General features: G+C 31.7%; 1 protein-coding gene and 1 long non-coding RNA gene across 8 annotated transcripts in view; both read right to left on the minus strand.

Moving 5' to 3' along the window:
• Positions 1 to 18474, minus strand: part of drn (doctor no) — an 84175-nt gene that overhangs the window by 45196 nt on the left and 20505 nt on the right. The window lies entirely within an intron of this gene.
• On the minus strand, positions 1342 to 5652 carry LOC137237629 (uncharacterized). Its single transcript, XR_010948994.1, has 2 exons — positions 2488 to 5652; positions 1342 to 2418 (listed from the first exon to the last, which is right to left on the minus strand). It is a non-coding gene; the product is annotated as an uncharacterized lncRNA (long non-coding RNA).

Here is an 18474-nt window from a genome sequence, read left to right on the forward strand (position 1 = left end):
GAACTTTGATATTTAAATCTTTATCACCCAGCTCAATGAATTCAAGGAATTCCAGGACTATTGTGGTGTTAAGCCAAGCAAGGTAATTGAAAACTAAGTATCTTCGCACAAGAAATATTTTAACTCGAAGACAGAAGGAAACAAATGCAAAAGAGATTTGATTTCGGAAGAAATGTTTTGTATAAAATTATTCCCGTAGGTGCTAGCAGAATCCCTGAGTCCTGGGATCAAAACTCACACTTACTGAATCTAGGTTCTGATATTAAATTTAAACGCTAAGAGAAAAGGTAGCACTAACAAAATTGCCTAGTTTCATTTATGATTTACTGAGTTTTCCACATACATAGTTCGGCAACACCAGAACGCAAATTTTGAACCGTTTCTTACTAAAGCCTAACTGCACCATACATTTTATTTCATTGCAATCAACGACATAATGCTGGAACCAAGAGCTTTGTGACTTAAACTAGGTTCACAACGTTTGGTTGGTGGAAGACATAGACTTATCCTATGTCAAAATATAGTATCATTTTTGGTTCTTTTTTTTTTCGATAAATTTTGGTCCCAAATGAAAACATGGTGTGGAACCGTGTTCGCTTTACCGAAAATGTCTCACTTGTAGATACGATGTTAACGAATAAACGGGACGATGTGTATATGCATATTATGCATGTTAGGTTTCTACATATGTATATTGTAATTTATTCTGTGAAAGTACATAATGTAAACAAATATGTATAGCAAGAGGCAACACTTTTTTACTATTATCTTTACTTATTTGCGCTTACAATTCTTTATTTTTCAGTTTTGCCCTTTTCTGAACAACAGCTGCTGTGTGGTTATTTCGATGTAACCACTTACTTTTGTGGGTAAAAAATTATCCGGCTACTTTAGCAGGTAGAATACCAAAAGGGTGTAAAAGTTGCCACATGATTTCGTTACCGTGGTGAAGAATGTTGTTACCACACTAGAATAGGGGCGTTAGTCAGAGCTTTATTTATAAGTTGTTTTTAACCTTTCAAACCACACTAAACTTTATGCATTATTAATTGGCCTCTGAAGTTAGGTTCAAACCATTTCTTATACAAAATTGCAATGCATTTGCAAATCAGTTGAATCAGTTTTTTTTTTTTTTGTTTTTTTGCTACACTTAATATTTTTATTCATAATTGCTATGTACATATTACATATGACCAGTCAGCAAAAATGCTTCACTGGTTTTTACGCTTCATAGAGTAGGAGCAGCGCATCGTCAGCGACACTCATGACGTGCTCATATTGCAACTAACAATCAATCAGCAGTATTTGTTTTTTCTTTTAATATTTTTTTATGGTCAAAAAACTTAAATTAATTATTTTTTATTTTATTTATTTTTATATATAATATTTATTTTTTATTATTTGCAAAACGAATTAGGTCTTAGATTGTTTATGTAATTTTGTTGCTGGGCAGCCACTATTTTTTGCATTGCCAACAATTTAAGTTGTTTTAATTTTTTTAAACAAAATTGACGACTAAAATGTAAATTTGCTACACATTGATTGGTTCAATGCCAAATTTACTATGTCAAGTTTGGAATTATAAAAGTCTATTGCCGAGAGAGTGGCTATACTTTTTTGTTTAACAAACTTTTTTTTTTCAACAAAATACTTCAGCTTATGGTAATAAACTACACGGGTCAACACAAAATTTTACTTTGCCTTCAAAGCATTAAATTTCAATTCTTTAGATCGTAATTTGACGGCAAAAAATATATAGCTTGAAAAAGTTTGCTTTCCTATTTAGGAAACCGCTTGAACGAAACTTTCCAAAATCTGTGGTTTTCATTTTTACTTGAAAATTAAACAATTCAAATAAATATTTTTATTAAGTGTTAATATCGAAATAACTTACAAAAAAGTGGAAAATGATTTAAAAGTGTACACTTTTACTTTTTCTTTTATGTTCATAGGTACTATCCCTCAATAAACCCCAAATATACATAGCCTCCCATCATGTTTTCATTATATTGGCCTTGATAACGTTGTTCGAAGAAGAGCCTAAAAGCTCTGCTTTACTTTTTGGTAAATTTAAATCCCTAATCCAATCATTAAAATCTTCGGTAGTAATGGCATGATGTTTTGGTTGTTCTGGTGTCGTTAAAAACTCCTTATCGGCATTGCTTTTATAAGAACGAGATGATCCACTTCTCTGCGATAATTTTTTCGGTAGCTCCGGTACTGGTCATGTCAGATCGTGTGCAACTGGAGCGGAAGAAGATTCAAGATCAGGATATTCGATAGGTTTTGCATTTTTACCTCTACGTCTTTTACTCGGATTCATAATGCAAAAGTAGCAGTCTTTAACGTGGTCTTTTGGTTCTCGCCAGATTCTTGGTGTTGCAAATTTCATAGATCTTTTCTCACCTCGATACCAACCTAAAATATAGAGAGAGAAATCAATAATTATACTTTATTTAATTTACTATTTAAATAAAATTTGCTTACCTTCCAAACATCTTTTACTACAAGCAACATGTGGATCCCATGTCTTATATTGATTCCAAACAGGACAGCAAAATATGCTTCGTAGGCTTCACAGAGGATGAGAGATGTATTTAATTCATATTTTATATCTCGAACTTTAATAAATTGCGCACAGATATAACAAAAAACATCAGCTTTATATTTACACTTTCGTGACGACATTTTAGATTATTCTAGATTTGTACAAAACACCTGATCGTTGTTTAGTTATCACTCTAGCGCCATGAGTATTGTTACTATAACTATCACGAAAGCAAACTTTATACCGAAAAAAGATATTTTCTTTTCGTTTTTGTTTATAATAAAACAGAAAATCATGAAATAACCTTTAGGACAAAGAACAAATTTTTGTTTTGTAGAGTCGTGCTATCTCGGATGACAATTCAACATATTAGCAAAACTAAGGGGTGCTGCTATCTCTAAGCCGATGCTAAACAGTGATGTCATGCACATCCACAGATCAATCATTATGTATCTACATAAACAAAACAATAATTGCGTCTACACATATGTACCATGTACGTACACGAGCAGCGGAGAATCAATGCACAAACACATGCATATATCTGAGATACTCCTGAAAGTATGCAATAATTCAGCTTGATTTGAGCTATCAAGCAGTTATTGATTAAGCACGCAATCTGTCGGGCAATAGTAGTTTTCATTTCAGCTATCAATCAGTTTGGTTATTAAGCCATCAAGTTGCAAAGTATAAGTGTTATTGTGAAGTAATTTAATAAAGGCCATTTTTCCATTATTCAATATTGGAGTCATTTATTCAACAGTTTAGTGATTCGAACTTAGCAGAAGGGCAAATAAGAGGATTTGCAAGTAAATTCGTTACAATAGGAACAAAAACTATTAATAAATTGTTTTTTAATATTTTTTTTTTGTCTTCTATTAACTGTCGCTAATTTTAGAAAGAAACTTCAATGAATTATATGCAAATATAAAAAAAAAAGGAGCTCAATTTCAAAATTGTTTTCGAAATCAAAAACTCGAAAGATTAAAATTAAAAAAAAAAAAAATACAGAACTGTTAAAATGTTTTCATAAATTTTCTGCTATGTTCAAAAGAGTACTTGTATGTATGATAAATGCATGAAAAAGTATGTGAGATTCATATTTTTTTAACTGCAACATATTTATTCATTCAAGAAGTATGAAGTTAAAAAGTGTGAACAATTCATTGGTACCCGAATGGAAAAAGTTTTATGCATGCTTGAAATATGCATGTTGTATCAATAATAGTATGTTTGTAAAACAACACTTTTCTGAATTTTGTCTACTCGTATATAATTTAAGACTCTTTGATTTTTCTTTATTGTTTTGAAAATTTATTCGTGTTTACGAAATGTATGTACTTTAACAATATGTTTTTTTTTCGAAAAGAACTCCAGACTATGAATAACTGATAAGGGATTAGGCAACTTGGAGCAATAAGCTTGGAATATATCAAGGATTTATTACGACCGCCGACCGTTTAGCCCGGATGCTTTGCCGTCATTGAACTGTTGTTGAGATAGTGGGGGGTTCGACCAATATTAGTAGTCCATATAATCCAAGTTGATGGCTTTAAGTTCTCATCATATCAATGGCATTGTTTTTGTAATTACATATGTATGTAGAATAAATTCCTATTGATCGATACAGGGTTAGTGCTTTCGTATGGATGTGTACATGTTTTTCTAATGCTTTTGTATGCAGTCGGCATTAATACAACCATAAGCATACAGAAGTAGTACAAAGGGCGTAATAGAGTATGTATGATGCCCGAGAAACTACACTAACCAAAGAGAAATAAACATGAATTTATACTGGCATGCATACATAGCTCCAATTCATGCCTCAAATATCGATGTTTTTTATGCATACATTAACAACTGCGTATAATAAAGAAATACAGTAAAAGTGTTTTATCTTTACATTAACACGAAAAAAATATATCAAAAAACTGTGTACTGGCTTTTCAGGAAGCATAGGGACACAGCCTTGTATTTTTCTTCAAATTAGTGGAACAAAAAAATTAATTACTACACATACCGTTAGTTTTCTGTATCCCATGACACAAGAAATAAAGCACACTTGTTCTAAAGCCGTAAATTTAAAAAATTCATTAAAATAACATGGGTACTTTAAATAATTGTCTCATTAAGCTAAATAAGAACTTAACTCTTGTCAACAGAGTTTCTGTGTTTTGTAAATTTACACTTTGTTTAATTTTTGGGTAAAATTATGTAAATTTTGTCTAATTTTCTCGGAATCTTCTTCGTTTATGCATATTGATTGGGTACGTGTGTGTATTTTAAACCGCTTTAAATAACCTAAAAATAACCGAAACTTAATTTGCATACCTCTGTTTGTCATTTTACACTTCCATAAACTTTGTCTTTAGTAAAATGAGGTAAGTAGTGAATACTTTATACTTTTATTTATATATACATACATTTATTTAACACAAAAAAAACGTTTAAAACTGGTAGAAATAGGAGATATATTTGAAATAGAACAGCTATTATTAGTAAATAAATGGTACACAAATAACTTAAAAAAAAAATAAATATAAGACGCGATAACCTCCGGAAGGACTTTAGGCCGAGCTTCCCTCTTCCAATTTTCGTCTTGCTCCTTTTAATTTTTCCTACATATTGGCGGGACGGGACATACTTCTTTTATGCCGACTCCGAACGGCATCTGCAAAGCAGATGACTTTTCACTGAGAAGCTTTTAATGGCAGGAATACACTCAGAGTGTTTGCCAAATAAGAAAAAGTTCGCAACGATTTTTTCAGACAACTATCTATGCCCAATGCGTAAGCTTGTGGTAAAATTTGATGTTGCTAGCTATTAAAATGAGGCACAAATTGAGCAGAAATGGCAAAAACCCTCTTATTGAACAATCGGTTGTATGGGAGCTATATGCTATAGTGGTCCGACCGGGTCGATTCCGACAAATGTCAAATACCCCATCAAAATATGCCTGCTTACCAAATTTCATCAAGATATCTCAAAAATGGAGGGACTAGTTTGCGTTCAAACAGACGGACAGACGGACGGACGGACGGACAGACGGACATGGCTAAATCAACTCAGCTCGTCCCCTGATCATTTTGGTCTATTTTGTTAATTTTTTCCCTACACCACAGTAGTAAACCATCAATTGCCTCATCTTGGAATATTCACGCAAGGAAAGTTATTGATGTTTGTACATGGGGCGAATATACGAAATTTTCGCCAAAACTTGGCAATCGTCAAAAAGTGTAGACAAAATTTTTTTTTTTTTTTTTTTAACCAGGTTTTATTTACAAGTAAATGAAAAGAACTAAAAATTTGGTACAAAACTTAAAAAACAAAAAAAATTGTCTACACTTTTTGACGATTGCCAATTTTTGGCGAAAATTTCGTATATTCGCCCCATGTACAAACATCAATAACTTTCCTTGCGTGAATATTCCAAGATGAGGCAATTGGTGGCATACTACTGTGGTGTAGGGAAAAAATTAACAAACGGGTATGAAATATTTGACGGTTACCCGGTTTCATATTTTTGCCGATATCTCTAAACCCGGGGTTCGGGTATCAACAAAATTTTACATAAATATACCCCACACAATCGGTTAAGTGTTTAAATAAATAAAAAAAATTAAGGTTTTCCCGGTTTATATTTTTATCAATATCTCCAAACCCGGATATCGAGTATTAAAACTTTTTTACCTAAACATACTTCGTTCACATATCTATATGTTTTTAAAGTTTCAAAAGAATCGGTAGAAAGGTGTTAAAATAAATGTGTTGCAAACTTTGCAGTAAAATATATTTGGCGGTTATTCGGTTTTATATTTTTACCGATATCTACAAAACCGAACAGAAGAGTTGAAATAAATGTATATTTAACATTGTGACCTCATTTTATATATATTTTGCTCGATCTTTTTACCATATCTTTTTGAGGCATTATGTAAGACGAGTAACGGCGATGCACTATAGCTCCAATTTGCCCCTCAATGTTCCTAACAAAAAGAAATTTGCGTGACACCATGTTTCAAAAAAATTATTTTTCTCCACCATCGGCTTCCCAGAAAATAAAAATTATACCATTAGACAATACAAAGGTTGTGAACTATTTGAACGCCAGCTAAGTGAAACTCTCTTGACATATATACCTGGATATGGCTTCAACATCCCGTACCATATCGCATTTTAAGATGTTCACGATCATAGCTGATGCTGGATGTTGTAGTCGCAGGTGTATATTGGTCTAGTTTGTTTGCGAATTACCTTTTGTTGAAGAATAAATGTATGATAATCGCATTCCAAAAATTATTCAAAAATCTCAACCAAAATGATTGAAATATGTTCACGAATATGATCAGAAATTACTGTGAAAAGCATTCAAATATTACTCTAAAACAATTAAAGCCCAATTTTACAATGATATCAAATATGACCAAAAAGCGTTTCGAAATATGAATCACAAATGATTATTCTAGAATAATCACATTTATGGTACATTTTTCTCCCGACGTACGTTAATTTTCGAACAGAAAATGCTTTTAAATTTGAACGTTTGTAATCATCTTGGGGTATGATATTTGAATATTTTTTTATCAAAATTTTCAAAAAATGCTGGCTGGGTTGTTTTTTTTTTTGCATTTATTTGTTAGTTATTATCCCAATCAGCCGTCATGAGAATGACACTTTTTACTTTCATATTTTTATATTTCTGTTGAATATCTATTGCTAGAACGTTTTTATTTGATAAACATCGCATTATTTTATGTACAATAAATATTTTTCACTATACTAAATTTGTCGAACTATTACGCTTGTGTAGCCTTTTTTTCATTGGGACACAATTGTTTTCGTTGTGTGGGCAGCTTCACGTAAAACAAGATTGATGTCAAAATAATGAATATTTTTGTTAAATATGTATTTGTGACTAAATATGAAGAAATATTTTGCACTTTACGCGTTGTTTTTCATTTTTTTGTTTACATTTAATATTTTTAAATAACGTCGAAACGTGTTAACTCTATTTTAGGTAGTGGTCTATATTTTTATAATCAGCTGAGCAGAGCTCTAAGAGTATATTAATTTTGTTCGCATAACGGTACCCAGTAACGGCATAAACTAATCGAGATAGATATGGACTTCTATATATCAAAATGATCTGGGCGAAAAATAAAATTCATCTAGCCATGTCCGATGTCCGTTCGTCCGTCTGTCTGTCCGTAAACACGATAACGTGAGTAAATTTTGAGGTATTTTAATGAAATTTGGTACGTAAGTTCCTGGGCACTCATCTCAGATTGCCGTTTAAAATGGACGAAATCGGACTATAACCGCGCCCACTTTTGCGGTACTTCACAACAATCTAGCTTCTTATGTCTTACTCGAAGTTGAACATTATGAAATTCTCTACAGGTACAGCCTGAAGTACTTTTTCGTGGTCTCAACCATTTCTGAGTTAAAGCTCCAGCAGTTGCTGAAACTTTTTGTATCGACCTAGACTAAATACTAATGTAGCTAACTGGTTCAAATATTGAATTTAAACTAAAATTTGGGTCGCCAGCAACATCGATTCAAAATTGAAAAAAAATTAACGTACCTTTTTTAGACTCAGGTTTTCACCACAATTTCAAAGCTGTTACTCCGGTAATAATCCAAGTATCGTAAAAAAAATTGGTGGAGATGATCTGAATGCCATATTAATGACAATAACAATTGAAATAAATATCAATCGGTGCTGAGTGGAGTTGTGCTGGATTTTGAAAATTAACTTGTAACTGTTGTTGAGTAGTGTGATGATATAGCAATTTACGAAATATTTTTGGGCTTTTTGAAAATTTAAAAATAAAATATATATTTTCTAAATAAAAAACAAAAATTTCAGTGCATATACAATTTTATACATGTATTGTGATTGCACTTCAATATAAAAAATATGGAGCAGCACTGGTGATAGTGATTTCTCGCCATTTTTTAAATGAAATTATATGAAGAAAATTTTCATATATAGCAGCGCACAGAAAAATAGTGCCAATTTTCATCAAATTTCGTAAATTAAATTAAATTACACTTTTTTAATTTCGAAAAAATGTCTATAGCACTACGCAACCCAATCTCAAATACATGTTCGATAAAACTAGGAATTGCAGTTTTCTATATTTAATTGACAATGCAGTTTTGTGGCCCAATCAATTCAAGTTCAAAAAAGTACAAGTTATAAAAATAAAGTAAATAAATAAAAGGCGCGATATACCTCCTAAGAGATTTAGGCCGAGCTTCTATTCCAATCTGAGGCGTCCTCCTTTTAATTTTTTCCTACAAATACGCGGGAAAGAACCTACATGTTATAGGCCGACTCGAGCGACATCTGCAAAGTAGAGAGATGCTACCACCACTAGAATCTTTTTTTTTTTTGCTAATTTAAAAAATTTCTCTGCAGTACAAGTTATGGGTTTTCAAAATTCGCATTGATTTTTGACAATTTTCTCTCCAAAGGGTGTTTGAGTTTTTGTTCCAAAAAGTATTTTTTTACACTTTGTATAGAGCGAAACAAAATTTTAGGTCAATACGAATTTTGAGAGACCTTCTATTCAAAATAATTCCGAGAAACGCAAACAAAAAAGTTCGCGATTTTCGTATAATTTTCTGGATGATTCGAATTTTTTTTTTTTGGATTTCGGTAACGCAAACGAGCAATCACATTGCAGCTGGTCACTCATGGGAAACGTTCAATTAAAAATAGAGAAAAAATAATACAAACGTAACATTTAAAAGAAGTAAAATAAAAACTAAGCCTCTTTGGTGCAACAGTATTTAGACAGGGAATAACAACAACAAAGACAGACACGTTAACCGCCAAAGCAGACACAAAATTCGTAAAGTATGGAATATATAATGAATGAAATACCACAAAGATGAATTCATACAAAAGTCTAAAGGTGTAAGAGGGGCTAGTCACAACATGCAGGCCGACCAACAGCTAATGGCAGCACACCTGTTAAGGCGGAAGAAAAAAGGAAAAAAAACAACCAAAAAACCTCGTACACAAAATGAAACCGAAACGAAAAACGTGTAAAGCAGCGAATGCACACATGCAAAATCAATGCAGGAGACTGGCATGCGTGTGGACGTCAAAACAACAGACTTAACAAATATGGAAAACAGTACATGCGAGCATTGAAAGCAAATACTTATGAAAGAAGAAAAATAAGGTGACACGTATCGCACTCTCTTAGCAGAAAAGGTACAAAGGAGATGGTTTTTGAAATTTTTTTCCCTGCACTTCAAAGCCTTCCGAGTAAATTTCAGTTATAAAAGATGTTTGTAACTTCCTTAAGGACCAGATCATAAATCTTTGAAAAATATGAAAGGAGTTTCCATATGACGGCCTAAGAAGGCGTTTTGTGTAATTTTCCTAAATAGTAAACACAAGGAACTTGGCTCTTCTAAACCTATTAAACTACAAAGCCTTCTAGCTCATCGAATAACTCACTCGTCGTTTAAGAACAATCTGCTCAACAACTTTAAAAATGTCATAGAGAATGTCACAAATCAGAGTGAGAAAATTAATATGAATTGACAGTATCAACCTTATTGCCTCGTCAGCGCCAATGGATAACTAAAACAAAGCGTCCGATCAACCAACACAAATCGTGTATTTTACATGTGATGAATGTGACAGGTTAATTCAAAGGAGAAATTTAAACAAAGATGAATAGGCGATAAGGAACAGCAGGTATATTCAAAGTCATCGAGGCGCATGGAACGCATATGCGTAGTTGCTGCTTATTGTACCTTCATATATTGTATACAGCACAAATTCACAGGTACACTTGTGTGTAAAAAAATATCAGCAAATTTTATCAGTTTTTAACTTTTTTATTTACTTTGAACTGTATTAAATTGTATAACAAAAACTAGTAATTTCAAAACCGTTTTCGAAAAAATTTTTATTTTTTTAAATTTGTATTAACATTTTTTTGTATTTCGAATTTTTGTAAGCGTTTTGGATGTAAACCGATTCGCTCTAGTCCAAAGTACAAGTCACTAGCAGTTTTAGCCATTAAATTTAAATATTTTTAAAAGTTTTTTTAACAAAAACTTACTCCATTTTAATACAAAGAACTTTCTACACCGTCATAAATTTCTGAAAAAATATTAGTGTCCAAAATTTTTTAAAACATTTAATAATTTCAAAAAACTTAAAAAAAAGTTCAAATCTTTTTTAAAAATTTCAAACAAATTTGAAAATTGAAAGAAACATTCTGGAGACTAAATAGAACTATCTTTATGAAACTTGAATTTTTTATTTTAATTTTAGGATAATTTTTGAGATAACTCTCAGATTTGAGCTACACTTTTCAAAATTCTGAATGATTTTTTTTGTTAAAGGAAACTGTAATTTTGAGTTTTTTTGGTTTTTTTCATGTACAAAATTTAATTTAACCCAGTTCTTATAGGAGCAAACTAAAACAAGCTTGCAAAAAAATTCTCAACAAGTTTCTTAACACTCTAATAATAAATTTGTAAATTTTTATGAAGATTTTAAGGACTTTGAATTTTTAAAAACGGTTCGAAATTAGTTATCATAGTTTTTCCAGTTTTTTTTTTGCAATTAACGAAAATATCAAATCAATTTTAAACACGTTTTTGAAAAAATTCAAAATGCTTTGAAAAATTTTGAGTGAAAAGGTTTTAAAATTGTAGTTCATTTCATCACCAAATTAATTAAGTTTTTTGAGCAGTACTTTAGGTATTTTTACACCTACAAAATAAATACTACAAAATTTGTATTAACAAAAATCTAAAACATGCTTCGGAAGAAAAACTTACAAAAAATTTCATCAAACTCTAAAAAAATGGAAATTTATTCAAAATTTTAGAAAACTTCAAGGTATTCCACACAATTAGGGTTAAAAACATATAGAATCAGTATGTACCTAATGGTGTATAAAAGAATAGCAAAAAAAGGCAATAGTTTGAGACCAATTGCAGAGCGAGCAGCGGGGTATTCATATGGCTGAGTGGATAAAGCCATCTACCTTTACACTAGTATAAAGTATTGAATGTTGGAGATTTCAAGTTATATACTCAACTCCCGAAAAGCTAGCTGATCAAGCAGTGAAATTCAGAAACATGACCCAGTAGCCTTTGCCGTTTGCAAACTTTGTAATTTTTCTCTAATATCAATAGCGAAAACTTTAAAGTTTTGAACAGGGTTTTTTTTAGTAAACTATATTTTTACTCGCATGTATATACATATATTCAATACTGTTTGGCTTATACACATACATACATACATACATATGAGCTTGACTAACTGCATATATGCATGCCTCAAAGAAATTATGTCTGGAATGGACACCGAGTGGCGCATTTTTCAAGTGAAAGCGGTAGAGTAAAAACTCACACTTGCACACCCATATACATACGACATATGAAAATCAGGGACCACAAGCAGATTTAAGAAAATTATTTTTAACTATATACAGAGTAGAACCACGCATACTAGTCATGAGTGCACACCAAAAAGTGCATATGCTTGTGATTAAGGGTTTGTCACATACACAGATTGCGGGCGGGAATGTCCGCTAGAGAAATGCACTTAAAAAGATTATAGAACTAAAAAGGGAGGGCAACGTGAGAGGAAAAAAAGAACAAAATTATAAAATAAAAAGTTGAAAATGGTAGACCACAAGCACCGCTACAATGGTAAATGTGCAGCACAACGAATGAGACAGATAAGGTAGAAGAAAAATTAAAAAATTTTAAGAATATAAAAATACGCATGTACTCAGATTTCTCCTTGAACTCTTAACATAGAGGCCATTTTTATGACTTTTATGCTTGTATGCATGATTTTTTTTGCTTTTTTTTATATTTTCTTATTATTATTCAGAGTATTTTTTTAATAGTACATACATTAGTGAATACCAACGTGTTCTTTGCTCGGCTTACAATAGGAAAAAATCAATGTGAACGACAAAAGTTGTTGATTTCTTTGTGACTGCTTATTGTCGATGTTGATGTTGATGATGATGGTGGTGGCTGACTGGTTGGCTGCCTGGCAAATATTCGGGCACTAATGCACCGACCACATCAGAGTGCGATGTGCGCAGATGTATATGGACATAGAAATATGTATAAAGACAAAACTAACATTCTCGCAAGACCACACAGACGATAAGCTAACTGCACACCTTTTTATACAAATGAAATTGTGTACAGTGGCTAAGGTGTCAAAATGGGACAAACAATATTGTTGCTGGGCGAAAAAGTTTTTTATGCAAGCAGCTGGTGGTATTTCCACTAAGAAACAAAGTTTCGGAAAAAACTAATTACATTTCACAAACACAATACTTTTTCAAATAAAAATTACATAGACTATAGGAATTAAGCATAAAAAAAAAAAAAATATTGATTAAATTTTATGGAAGCAAGTTTTTATACTTCTCTTTTTTTTTTTTTTTTTGAATTTTAAAATTAAAAAAAAAAATTTCATGTTTACTAAACTTGCAAAAATTTGTTAACAGTTCCATTAAAATAGTTTACAAACTGCAGGGAAACAAAACACATTAATAAACACAAAAAGTTTTAAATTTTTCAAGAAGAAATTTTAGGAATTTCCAAAATAAAACAGAAAATAACAAACTAAAAAAAGTATGTAAATGAAAAAATAAAATGTTAAATTTTGTGTTATTAATAATTTTTATTAGGAAAGCGAGTACTGAAAAAAAAAATATTTTTAGTTTTTCTTAAATGCAATATATCATAACAAACTTAAATATTGTTATTCATAATTAATGAGCTCTTGTTCTTATTTTTTTATTACTCCTTTTTTTTTTGCTACATCTTTATTTATTATGGAAAACAATTTTTTTTTTCTTTTCAGGCGAATATGAACTTTAAAATTTTCATAATTATACAATTAAAAAACGTTCGACACCAAAAATTTAAAAAATTAAACTAACGATTTTTTAAATTTAATTTAATAAATTTAAATTTATAATATAAAAATAGAAAAGGGACTTCAAAAGTGTAATAAAGTTGAAAAAATTAAAATATTGATATTAGTGAAAAATTGTAAAGTTTACAAACGGCGATGGTTACTAGGACATGTTTCTGAATTTCACTTCTTCATCAGCTAGCTTTTCGGGAGATGTCCACACCATTAGGAATAAACTACATACAGAGTGTATGTGCCTACATGGTGACTAAAAGGAATAGAAACAAAAAGGCAATTCTTAGAGACCAATTGTACAGCGAGCAACGGGACATTCATATGGCTCGGTAGCTAAAGGCATTTGCCTTTGCACTGATGTGAATGTTGGAGATTCGAGTTCAATGCTCAGCTCCCGAAAAGCTAGCTGATGAAGAAGTGAAATTCAGCAACATGTCCTAGTAACCATCGCCGTTTGTAAACTTTACAATTTTTCTCTAATATCAATAACAAAAACCATTGTATAAAGCAATATGAGCAAAGCTCGCTAATTAAATACATATGATTAAAATATTGTTATTGATAATTTATAAAGATCTATCCTTCAGAAAGTTCAGTACACAAATTTCTGGATTTTTGTCTAATTTTTTTATTCGGTTTTTGATTTGATCAAGCCGGCTTAAAAAAATCAATATTTTATTTTTTTTATTTCTCTTTTTTTCTAGTTCTTCATTTTGGACGAACAATCATTTTTATTTGCAGATGAATATGAACTACAAAATTACAAAAAAAAAAATAACTGTTGCTCCTAAAATTTTAAATACACTTTATTTTTAGTCTCTTTATAACATTTACAAAATCAAATATAAAACGTTTACTAGTTCAAAAACAAAATAGCCTTAAATAACAAAAAACAAGAAATTTTTTTCAAAAATTAAATGAAAATATTCTAAAAGAGTCTAGTGACAAAAACTTAAGGATTTTCCATTAAAAAATGTTATAAATCTTTAAAAATGTTCAATATATCTGGCGGAAAATTAATAGTTTCCAAGAAGTTTTAAAACATTTAAAATTTCAAACAACTTTAAATTTTAGATTCTATTTTCACAAGAGTTACAATGAATGTTAAGAAAGTTTTAAAACCAAACCAAACAACTTTTCAAAAAGTAAACAGAAATAAATACATATTCCAATTGCCGAAAAACTAAAAAAAAACAACTAAAAATTTTGACTACATTCTATATGAATTTTTTTAAATCTTTAAATAAAACGAATTTATGTAAATATTCATAGCATTCCTTATACACATTAATATACTCATTCAATATATACCCACATGTACGCAACAATTCATATACCTTGCAGTTATGGTGAGGTGAGGACTCAATACTCAAACAAATGCAAAAGATTGTTGTTGGCTTAGCTGAAGCTCCCCTATAGATATTGCCTGTCTGTCTTTTCGAAATACAAGTAAAACTGAAAGAAGTGGAGGATGGATGGCAGCTAACAATAAAAGGCGCTTATGACGCATATGAGTACGACGTGTATGCCAATGAGTAATAATGTGCGGAAAAGGGCAATCGCTGCAGGTAACATAGGTAGGTAGCATGGGAAATAAGTAGGTAGTATAATGCTTAAAAAGGAAGTATGTGAAATATGTATAGCAGCAAAATGAGTAGATCACAACGGTAAAGTGGAGGAAATAGAATTAGTAGAAAAATAGAAATATACCATAAATGGTAAGATTATTGACCTGCAGTGCAGATTATAGAATGATATTTATGATTAGAGTGCAAACAAAGTACGCAATATATATGAGCTTCAATTTGATTGAAAATTGCATGTGTTCAGCTAGAAAAGCTAAGAATAATAGATTCATTTAAATGTTTTCAAATTTAATATTGATGATTTATTTTGAAAGAAAAACCATTAAGTAGAAAGTGTGAGTTTACAAAATTAATACAAAATAAGAATTTGTTTATACGGGATTATGTCGAGTAACACAGTGTAATTTGTTCGGTTCGAATTGTGAGTCCCTTTTCACTGAGGTAATGAAAATTTGAAATACTTTACACGTATGCTATTTATAGCAAGCATACTTTATATAATTGCTTGGTAAATTGCTGAGTATGTTATCGGAATGGACGCAATTCCGAGCAACTATAAATCATAATCAAGTGAGCAATAGACAGCAAAAGTCCCTTTTTCACCATTACTTACCACACCGAAGATCCTGGGTGCACGACCCGGGCAAAGCAACATTAAAATTTTAGAAACAAGGTTTTTCAATTAGAAGAAAATTTTTCTAAGCGGGGTCGCCCCTCGGCAGTGTTTTACAAGCACTCCGAGTGTATTTCTGCCATGAAAAGCTTCTCATTAAAAACTCTTCTGCCTTGCAGATGCCGTTCGGAGTCTGCATAAAACAAGTAGGTCCCGTCCCGCCAATTTAGAGGAAAAATTAAAAGCAGTACGACGCAAATTGGAAGAGAAGCTCGGCCTAAAATCTCTTCGGAGGTTATCGCGCCTTACATTTATTTTTATTTATTTTAAAACATTAGGACTCGCTTGCCTAACAGCAAGTAAACTTTTTAACTCAGAAAGAATTAAACTGACATGAGGGGTTAACCTCATACATTTTTGACAAATGTTTTAAATTAACTCTGAATAACTTGCCGTTCTGCAAGTGGACCTAAGTCAATGTATTTCTTTTTAATTAGAAAGAGCGAGTCAAAGGTTTGAAAATGATGATAAGCATATCATTGAAAATCTGGCACAAACCATTGGGAGGCCCGTGCATTTTAAAACTTGATCTGTATGTGTTCAATGTCTAGTCAATAACTTTTTTTAAACATAATCTAACTAAGCGCGATGTTTTTGGGCAATTTTTTTTTTAACTTAAAATAATAATTCCTTTGCAAGAAGTGTTTACGAGAATCGTTCCATAATTTCCTTACCATCGGACAAGAATTCAAGAAATCACGATGATGTGTGTTTGGGCTTCGGCGTTATCTAAGGCCTTCACTAATATTCAATGAATGTCAATGTGCATATACAAATTACTCAGTTTTTTGAGAACATTTTCACTTGCTTACCAAAATTCTGGATCGGAAATGTTTTCGTAAAGGAAGATCCTCCTGAAGGTTGTCAATGTTGTTATTTTGGTGAAGCTCGAATATTGGGCTGCCATACTTAGTATCTGCAATCATACTGGTGTAAAAATTTTTCGTGAACGTTTTTTTTTCTGTCAAACGATTTTAAGTATATCTGCATACTTTAAAAATTCTCGCAGTTCTGTGAAAAATTTGTAAACCCTTTAAAGTGAACTTGCAGCACAATCACAGCTTTTTAATTGTAATGAAGTGCATACATAAATAAAAATTTACTCCCATTCAAAACATATTGTATATATCACTTTTCATTTTGTATTTATTTTCATTTCTATACATACGAAAGAAATAATATATCAAGATTAATGTTGCACCGCATGGGAACATAAAGTATTTGCTATGCACATTCATACTTTATATAAATTTGAGGCAAACTGACGCCTGGAGGTAAGCAACTCACAACCGGCAAGAAGTAGGGCAGGCAGACGTGCATGGCAAGTTTATTGGTTGCTTGGTGAGGTAATGCAGTAACCATTGGTGTTATGTATGAATGTAGAATTGGTTTATGCGGGGAGCTTGCAACTGAAATGGGAACTGAAGCTGCATCGTAATACAACACCGACCATGAACGTAACTGGCACACATGCTGACTCTGGACTGGAAGAGTAGCTACTCAGTCAGTCGATGGATTGCTTGGTTGTTTCGTTGGTTGGTTGGCTGGCCGGCTGCCTTGACGACAGACGCTGGGGGGTAGGTATGAAAGTGCCGCTGTAAAGAGTGGAAGTAGTGCTAAATTGATGCAAGATGTTGTGGCTAAAGTTCGAAGTTGCACATACTCGTAACCCTATATACTAACTGTATATAATACATATGTACAAATATGCTTACATATGAATGTACGCAAGAGTTCGAACTTCTACGTAGATAACTAGGCGGTATTATGCGTATAAATAATGAAGAATGATTAAACTCACCGGCCGCAGGAGGTGCTCAACATCATAAATTCTGGTGCAAAAATGTATGAAGCCACAATGTATGCAAAAAATGCTAAAATGGGCGTTGAAACCACTTTTGTTATACTGAATGGTGGTCTGAATGTGGTACGTTCGCTTTGCTTTGTTGCTTGATTACATTCCTTTTGAAATAAGCAATATTTTTCGAAATTTACTTTGCTGGACAAGAATATAAAAGAAAAGGAACTGTTTTCGGCTTAATTGAAGGATTTCTGTGTTTTTTTAACCATAAATTCAGTAAACTGGCCGGGATATAGGCATCCCATGCGTTGGATAATGTACAAAAGTGTCCAGTTTGTAAAGAAATCATTGAACACCAGAATACTCGAAAAAGATTGATTATGAATTTCTTCTTTTCCCATTGATGTGAGAACAAATTTTCTTATGGTGTTTTCCTTACTGAAAAAAACATCGTCCTGTTTGTTCTTTTAATCTATATAGTCAGTTTGTGTGTTCCTTTCATAAAATATTTTTTACTTATAAAGAAATAGGATTACCTACAAATAGAGCCATTTTACATAGCCTAGGATACCTAGTTCAAAATTTAGAATTTCAGAGCGCAACATTAGGGTAAAATTTTTTCCAGAAAAGAAAACGCTATTAGTAATCTAGTCCTCAACGAAAGCAGATCTTGCTAATTCATAGCAAGAGAAGCGATATTCCTCCATACATTGAGAACAGTGGTTTTGTCCCAAGTTTGAGTTGATATTCAGCATAAATCCCTAATTATTTTATAGTTCTCAAGTGGTTCTCCAAAGTCATTTTCCAACTATTCCGAAACCCTAACAGGAATTTTGAAAAATGTATAATTGCCCAACAAACAACAAAAAGTATTTCTTCAATATTCCAAAAAAGTATATTTCTCAAACTGATGCCCAACCA

Source organism: Eurosta solidaginis, chromosome 1 (genome assembly GCF_040869045.1).
Source record: "Eurosta solidaginis isolate ZX-2024a chromosome 1, ASM4086904v1, whole genome shotgun sequence".
In the NCBI taxonomy this organism is placed as follows: domain Eukaryota; kingdom Metazoa; phylum Arthropoda; class Insecta; order Diptera; family Tephritidae; genus Eurosta; species Eurosta solidaginis.